Source organism: Pleurodeles waltl, chromosome 8, assembly GCF_031143425.1.
Source record: "Pleurodeles waltl isolate 20211129_DDA chromosome 8, aPleWal1.hap1.20221129, whole genome shotgun sequence".
Classification (NCBI taxonomy): Eukaryota; Metazoa; Chordata; class Amphibia; order Caudata; family Salamandridae; genus Pleurodeles; species Pleurodeles waltl.
Window position 1 is genome coordinate 1,508,504,545 of NC_090447.1, and position 5,000 is coordinate 1,508,509,544.

Below are 5,000 nucleotides of genomic sequence, written 5' to 3' on the forward strand. Positions count from 1 at the left end.
ACACAGTCTCAGACTGCCCTTTCTTTAGGGCCCAGCACAAGCAGCAACAGACCAGCTCACCACCAGCAGCTTGGGGTGAGTGTGAAGTGCAGAAAGATTCTCAATTTTCCTTCAGAAAGAGTGTATTTTAGTGTTATTGCTGTTTTTTTATTTATTTTAAGAAAGGAAAAAAGAGTAGAAGAAATAATAAATGAAAAGTAACATTAGAGAGGTCTCTATGCATTTGTTTTAAGACGTGCACCACCTACTGTCTGCAAGAGGCAAAATGCCTACAGCACCTGGTATTCCCAAGCAGTCTCCCACCCAAGTACTAACCAGGCCCGACGCTGCTTAGCTTCTGAGATCAGCCGATATCAGTCACATTAAGGGTGGTATGGCCGTAGGCAAAACACACTCCTGTTTCAGGTCTCTTGTGTTGAGACAGCCCGCCGGTCTGGAGCCTGCTGCTCTCAAACACACCTGCACTCTACTGTTCACAAACTGCCCTCCTTCACAAACTTCTTACAGAGGGCCAATCGCACACCCTGTTTTGCACCAGCCTCACAATCGCTTCATCTGCACTTACACACAGTCTCAGACTGCCCTTTCTTTAGGGCCCAGCACAAGCAGCAACAGACCAGCTCACCACCAGCAGCTTGGGGTGAGTGTGAAGTGCAGAAAGATTCTCAATTTTCCTTCAGAAAGAGTGTATTTTAGTGTTATTGCTGTTTTTTTATTTATTTGAAGAAAGGAAAAAAGAGTAGAAGAAATAATAAATGAAAAGTAACATTAGAGAGGACTCTATGCAATTGTTCTAAGACGTGCACCACCTACTGGCTGCAAGAGGCAAAATGCCTACAGCACCTGGTATTCCCAGGCAGTCTCCCATCCAAGTACTAATCAGTCCCGACGCTGCTTAGCTTCTGCGATCAGACGAGATCAGGCGCATTCAGGGTGGTATGGCTGCAGACAAAACACACTCCTGTTTCAGGTTTCTTGTGTTGAGACAGCCCGCCGGTCTGGAGCCTGCTGCTCTCAAACACGCCTGCACTTTACTGTTCACAAACTGCCCTCCTTCACAAACTTCTAACAGAGGGCCAATCGCACACCCTGTTTTGCACCAGCCTCACAATCGCTTCATCTGCACTTACACACAGTCTCAGACTGCCCGTTCTTTAGGGCCCAGCACAAGCAGCAGACCAGCTCAGCACCAGCAGCTTGGGGTGAGTGTGAAGTGCAGAAAAATTCTCAATTTTCCTTCAGAAAGAGTGTATTTTAGTGTTATTGCTGTTTTTTTTATTTATTTGAAGAAAGGAAAAAAGAGTAGAAGAAATAATAAATGAAAAGTAACATTAGAGAGGACTCTATGAAATTGTTCTAAGACGTGCACCACCTACTGTCTGCAAGAGGAAAAATGCCTACAGCACCTGTTATTCCCAGGCAGTCTCCCATCCAAGTACTAACCAGGCCCGATGCTGCTTAGCTTCTGAGATCAGACGAGATCAGGCGCATTCAGAGTGGTATGGCGGTAGGCAGAATACACTCCTGTTTCAGGCCTCTTGTGTTGAGACAGCCCGCCGGTCTGGAGCCTGCTGCTCTCAAACACACCTGCACTCTACTGTTCACAAACTGCCCTCCTTCACAAACTTCTTACAGAGGGCCAATCGCACACCCTGTTTTGCACCAGCCTCGCAATCGCTTCACCTTCACTTACACACAGTCTCAGACTGCCCTTTCCTTAGGGCCCAGCACAAGCAGCAGACCAGCTCAGCACCAGCAGCTTGGGGAGAGTGTGAAGTGCAGAAAAGAGTGTATTTTAGTGTTATTGCTGTTTTTTTATTTATTTTAAGAAAGGAAAAAAGAGTAGAAGAAATAATAAATCAAAAGTAACATTAGAGAGGACTCTATGCATTTGTTCTAAGACGTGCACCACCTACTGTCTGCAAGAGGCAAAATGCCTACAGCACCTGGTATTCCCAGGCAGTCTCCCATCCAAGTACTAACCAGGCCCGACTCTGCTTAGCTTCTGAGATCAGACAAGATCAGGCGCATTCAGGGTGGTATGGCCGTAGGCAGAATGCACTTCTGTTTCAGGCCTCTAGTGTTGAGACATCCCGCCGGTCTGGAGCCTGCTGCTCTCAAACACACCTGCACTCTACTGTTCACAAACTGCCCTCCTTCACAAACTTCTTACAGATGGCCAATCGCACACCCTGTTTTGCACCAGCCTCACAATCGCTTCATCTGCACTTACACACAGTCTCAGACTGCCCTTTCTTTAGGGCCCAGCACAAGCAGCAACAGACCAGCTCACCACCAGCAGCTTGGGGTGAGTGTGAAGTGCAGAAAGATTCTCAATTTTCCTTCAGAAAGAGTGTATTTTAGTGTTATTGCTGTTTTTTTATTTATTTTAAGAAAGGAAAAAAGAGTAGAAGAAATAATAAATGAAAAGTAACATTAGAGAGGACTCTATGCATTTGTTCTGAGATGTGCACCACCTACTGTCTGCAAGAGGCAAAATGCCCACAGCACCTGGTATTCCCAGGCAGTCTCCCATCCAAGTACTAACCAAGCCCGACGCTGCTTAGCTTCTGAGATCAGACGAGATCAGGCGCATTCAGGGTGGTATGGCGGTAGGCAGAACACACTCCTGTTTCAGGCCTCTTGTGTTGAGACAACCCACCGGTCTGGAGCCTGCTGCTCTCAAACACACCTGCACTCTACTGTTCACAAACTGCCCTCCTTCACAAACTTCTTACAGAGGGCCAAGCACACACCCTGTTTTGCACCAGCTTCGCAATCGCTTCACCTTCACTTACACACAGTCTCAGACTGCCCTTTCTTTAGGGCCCAGCACAAGCAGCAGACCAGCTCAGCACCAGCAGCTTGGGGTGAGTGTGAAGTGCAGAAAAATTCTCAATTTTCCTTCAGAAAGAGTGTATTTTAGTGTTATTGCTGTTTTTTTATTTATTTGAAGAAAGGAAAAAAGAGTAGAAGAAATAATAAACGAAAAGTAACATTAGAGAGGACTCTATGCATTTGTTCTAAGACGTGCACCACCTACTGTCTGCAAGAGGCAAAATGCCTACAGCACCTGGTATTCCCAGGCAGTCTCCCATCCAAGAACTAACCGGGACCAATGCTGCTTAGCTTCTGAGATCAGACAAGATCAGGCGCATTCAGGGTGGTATGGCCGTATGCAGCATGCACTCCTGTTTCAGGTCTCTTGTGTTGAGACAGCCCGCCGGTCTGGAGCCTGCTGCTCTCAAACACACCTGCACTCTACTGTTCACAAACTGCCCTCCTTCACAAACTTCTTACAGAGGGCCAATCGCACACCCTGTTTTGCACCAGCCTCGCAATCGCTTCATATGCACTTACACACAGTCTCAGACTGCCCTTTCTTTAGGGCCCAGCACAAGCAGCAACAGACCAGCTCACCACCAGCAGCTTGGCGTGAGTGTGAAGTGCAGAAAGATTCTCAATTTTCCTTCGGAAAGAGTGTATTTTAGTGTTATTGCTGTTTTTTTATTTATTTTAAGAAAGGAAAAAAGAGTAGAAGAAATAATAAATGAAAAGTAACATTAGAGAGGACTCTATGCATTTGTTCTAAGACGTGCACCACCTACTGTCTGCAAGAGGCAAAATGCCTACAGCACCTGGTATTCCCAGGCAGTTTCCCATCCAAGTACTAACCAGGCCCGACACTGCTTAACTTCTGAGATCAGACGCATTCAGGGTGGTATGGCCTTAGGCAAAATACACTCCTGTTTCTGGCCTCTTGTGTTGAGACAACCCACCGGTCTGGAGCCTGCTGCTCCCAAACACACCTGCACTCTACTGTTCACAAACTGCCCTCCTTCACAAACTTCTTACAGAGGGCCAAGCACACACCCTGTTTTGCACCAGCCTCGCAATCGCTTCACCTTCACTTACACACAGTCTCAGACTTCCCTTTCTTTAGGGCCCAGCACAAGCAGCAACAGACCAGCTCAGCACCAGCAGCTTGGGGTGAGTGTGAAGTGCAGAAAAATTCTCAATTTTCCTTCAGAAAGAGTGTATTTTAGTGTTATTGCTATTTTTTTATTTATTTTAAGAAAGGAAAAAAGAGTAGAAGAAATAATAAATGAAAAGTAACATTAGAGAGGACTCTATGCATTTGTTCTAAGACGTGCACCACCTACTGTCTGCAAGAGGCAAAATGCCTACAGCACCTGGTATTCCCAGGCAGTCTCCCATCCAAGTACTAACCAGGCCCAACGCTGATTAGCTTCTGAGATCAGGCGCATTCAGAGTGGTATGGCCGTAGGCAGAATACACTCCTGTTTCAGGCCTCTTGTGTTGATACAGCCCGCCGGTCTGGAGCCTGCTGCTCTCAAACACACCTGCACTCTACTGTTCACAAACTGCCCTCCTTCACAAACTTCTTACAGAGGGCCAATCGCACACCCTGTTTTGCACCAGCCTCACAATCGCTTCATCTGCACTTACACACAGTCTCAGACTGCCCTTTCTTTAGGGCCCAGCACAAGCAGCAACAGACCAGCTCACCACCAGCAGCTTGGGGTGAGTGTGAAGTGCAGAAAGATTCTCAATTTTCCTTCAGAAAGAGTGTATTTTAGTGTTATTGCTGTTTTTTAATTTATTTTAAGAAAGGAAAAAAGAGTAGAAGAAATAATAAATGAAAAGTAACATTAGAGAGGTCTCTATGCATTTGTTTTAAGACGTGCACCACCTACTGTCTGCAAGAGGCAAAATGCCTACAGCACCTGGTATTCCCAAGCAGTCTCCCACCCAAGTACTAACCAGGCCCGACGCTGCTTAGCTTCTGAGATCAGCCGATATCAGTCACATTAAGGGTGGTATGGCCGTAGGCAAAACACACTCCTGTTTCAGGTCTCTTGTGTTGAGACAGCCCGCCGGTCTGGAGCCTGCTGCTCTCAAACACACCTGCACTCTACTGTTCACAAACTGCCCTCCTTCACAAACTTCTTACAGAGGGCCAATCGCACACCCTGTTT

General features: G+C 46.6%; 3 non-coding genes and 6 pseudogenes across 3 annotated transcripts; all 9 read right to left on the minus strand.

Annotated features, from left to right (window-relative positions):
* Nucleotides 1–266: 266 nt before the first annotated feature.
* On the minus strand, nt 267–385 carry LOC138250939 (5S ribosomal RNA; annotated as a pseudogene).
* Nucleotides 386–831: 446 nt separating this feature from the next.
* Nucleotides 832–950, minus strand: LOC138256773 (5S ribosomal RNA; annotated as a pseudogene).
* Nucleotides 951–1,394: 444 nt separating this feature from the next.
* LOC138255362 (5S ribosomal RNA) lies at nt 1,395–1,513 on the minus strand. The gene has a single exon (XR_011197998.1). It is a non-coding gene; the product is annotated as a 5S ribosomal RNA (ribosomal RNA).
* Nucleotides 1,514–1,934: 421 nt separating this feature from the next.
* LOC138252976 (5S ribosomal RNA) lies at nt 1,935–2,053 on the minus strand. The gene has a single exon (XR_011195687.1). It is a non-coding gene; the product is annotated as a 5S ribosomal RNA (ribosomal RNA).
* A 446-nt stretch (nt 2,054–2,499) lies between these two features.
* Nucleotides 2,500–2,618, minus strand: LOC138254883 (5S ribosomal RNA). Its single transcript, XR_011197530.1, has one exon. It is a non-coding gene; the product is annotated as a 5S ribosomal RNA (ribosomal RNA).
* A 443-nt stretch (nt 2,619–3,061) lies between these two features.
* On the minus strand, nt 3,062–3,180 carry LOC138250694 (5S ribosomal RNA; annotated as a pseudogene).
* Nucleotides 3,181–3,626: 446 nt separating this feature from the next.
* On the minus strand, nt 3,627–3,735 carry LOC138251669 (5S ribosomal RNA; annotated as a pseudogene).
* A 446-nt stretch (nt 3,736–4,181) lies between these two features.
* On the minus strand, nt 4,182–4,290 carry LOC138257081 (5S ribosomal RNA; annotated as a pseudogene).
* A 446-nt stretch (nt 4,291–4,736) lies between these two features.
* LOC138250940 (5S ribosomal RNA) lies at nt 4,737–4,855 on the minus strand (annotated as a pseudogene).
* Between the last annotated feature and the right edge of the window lie 145 nt (nt 4,856–5,000).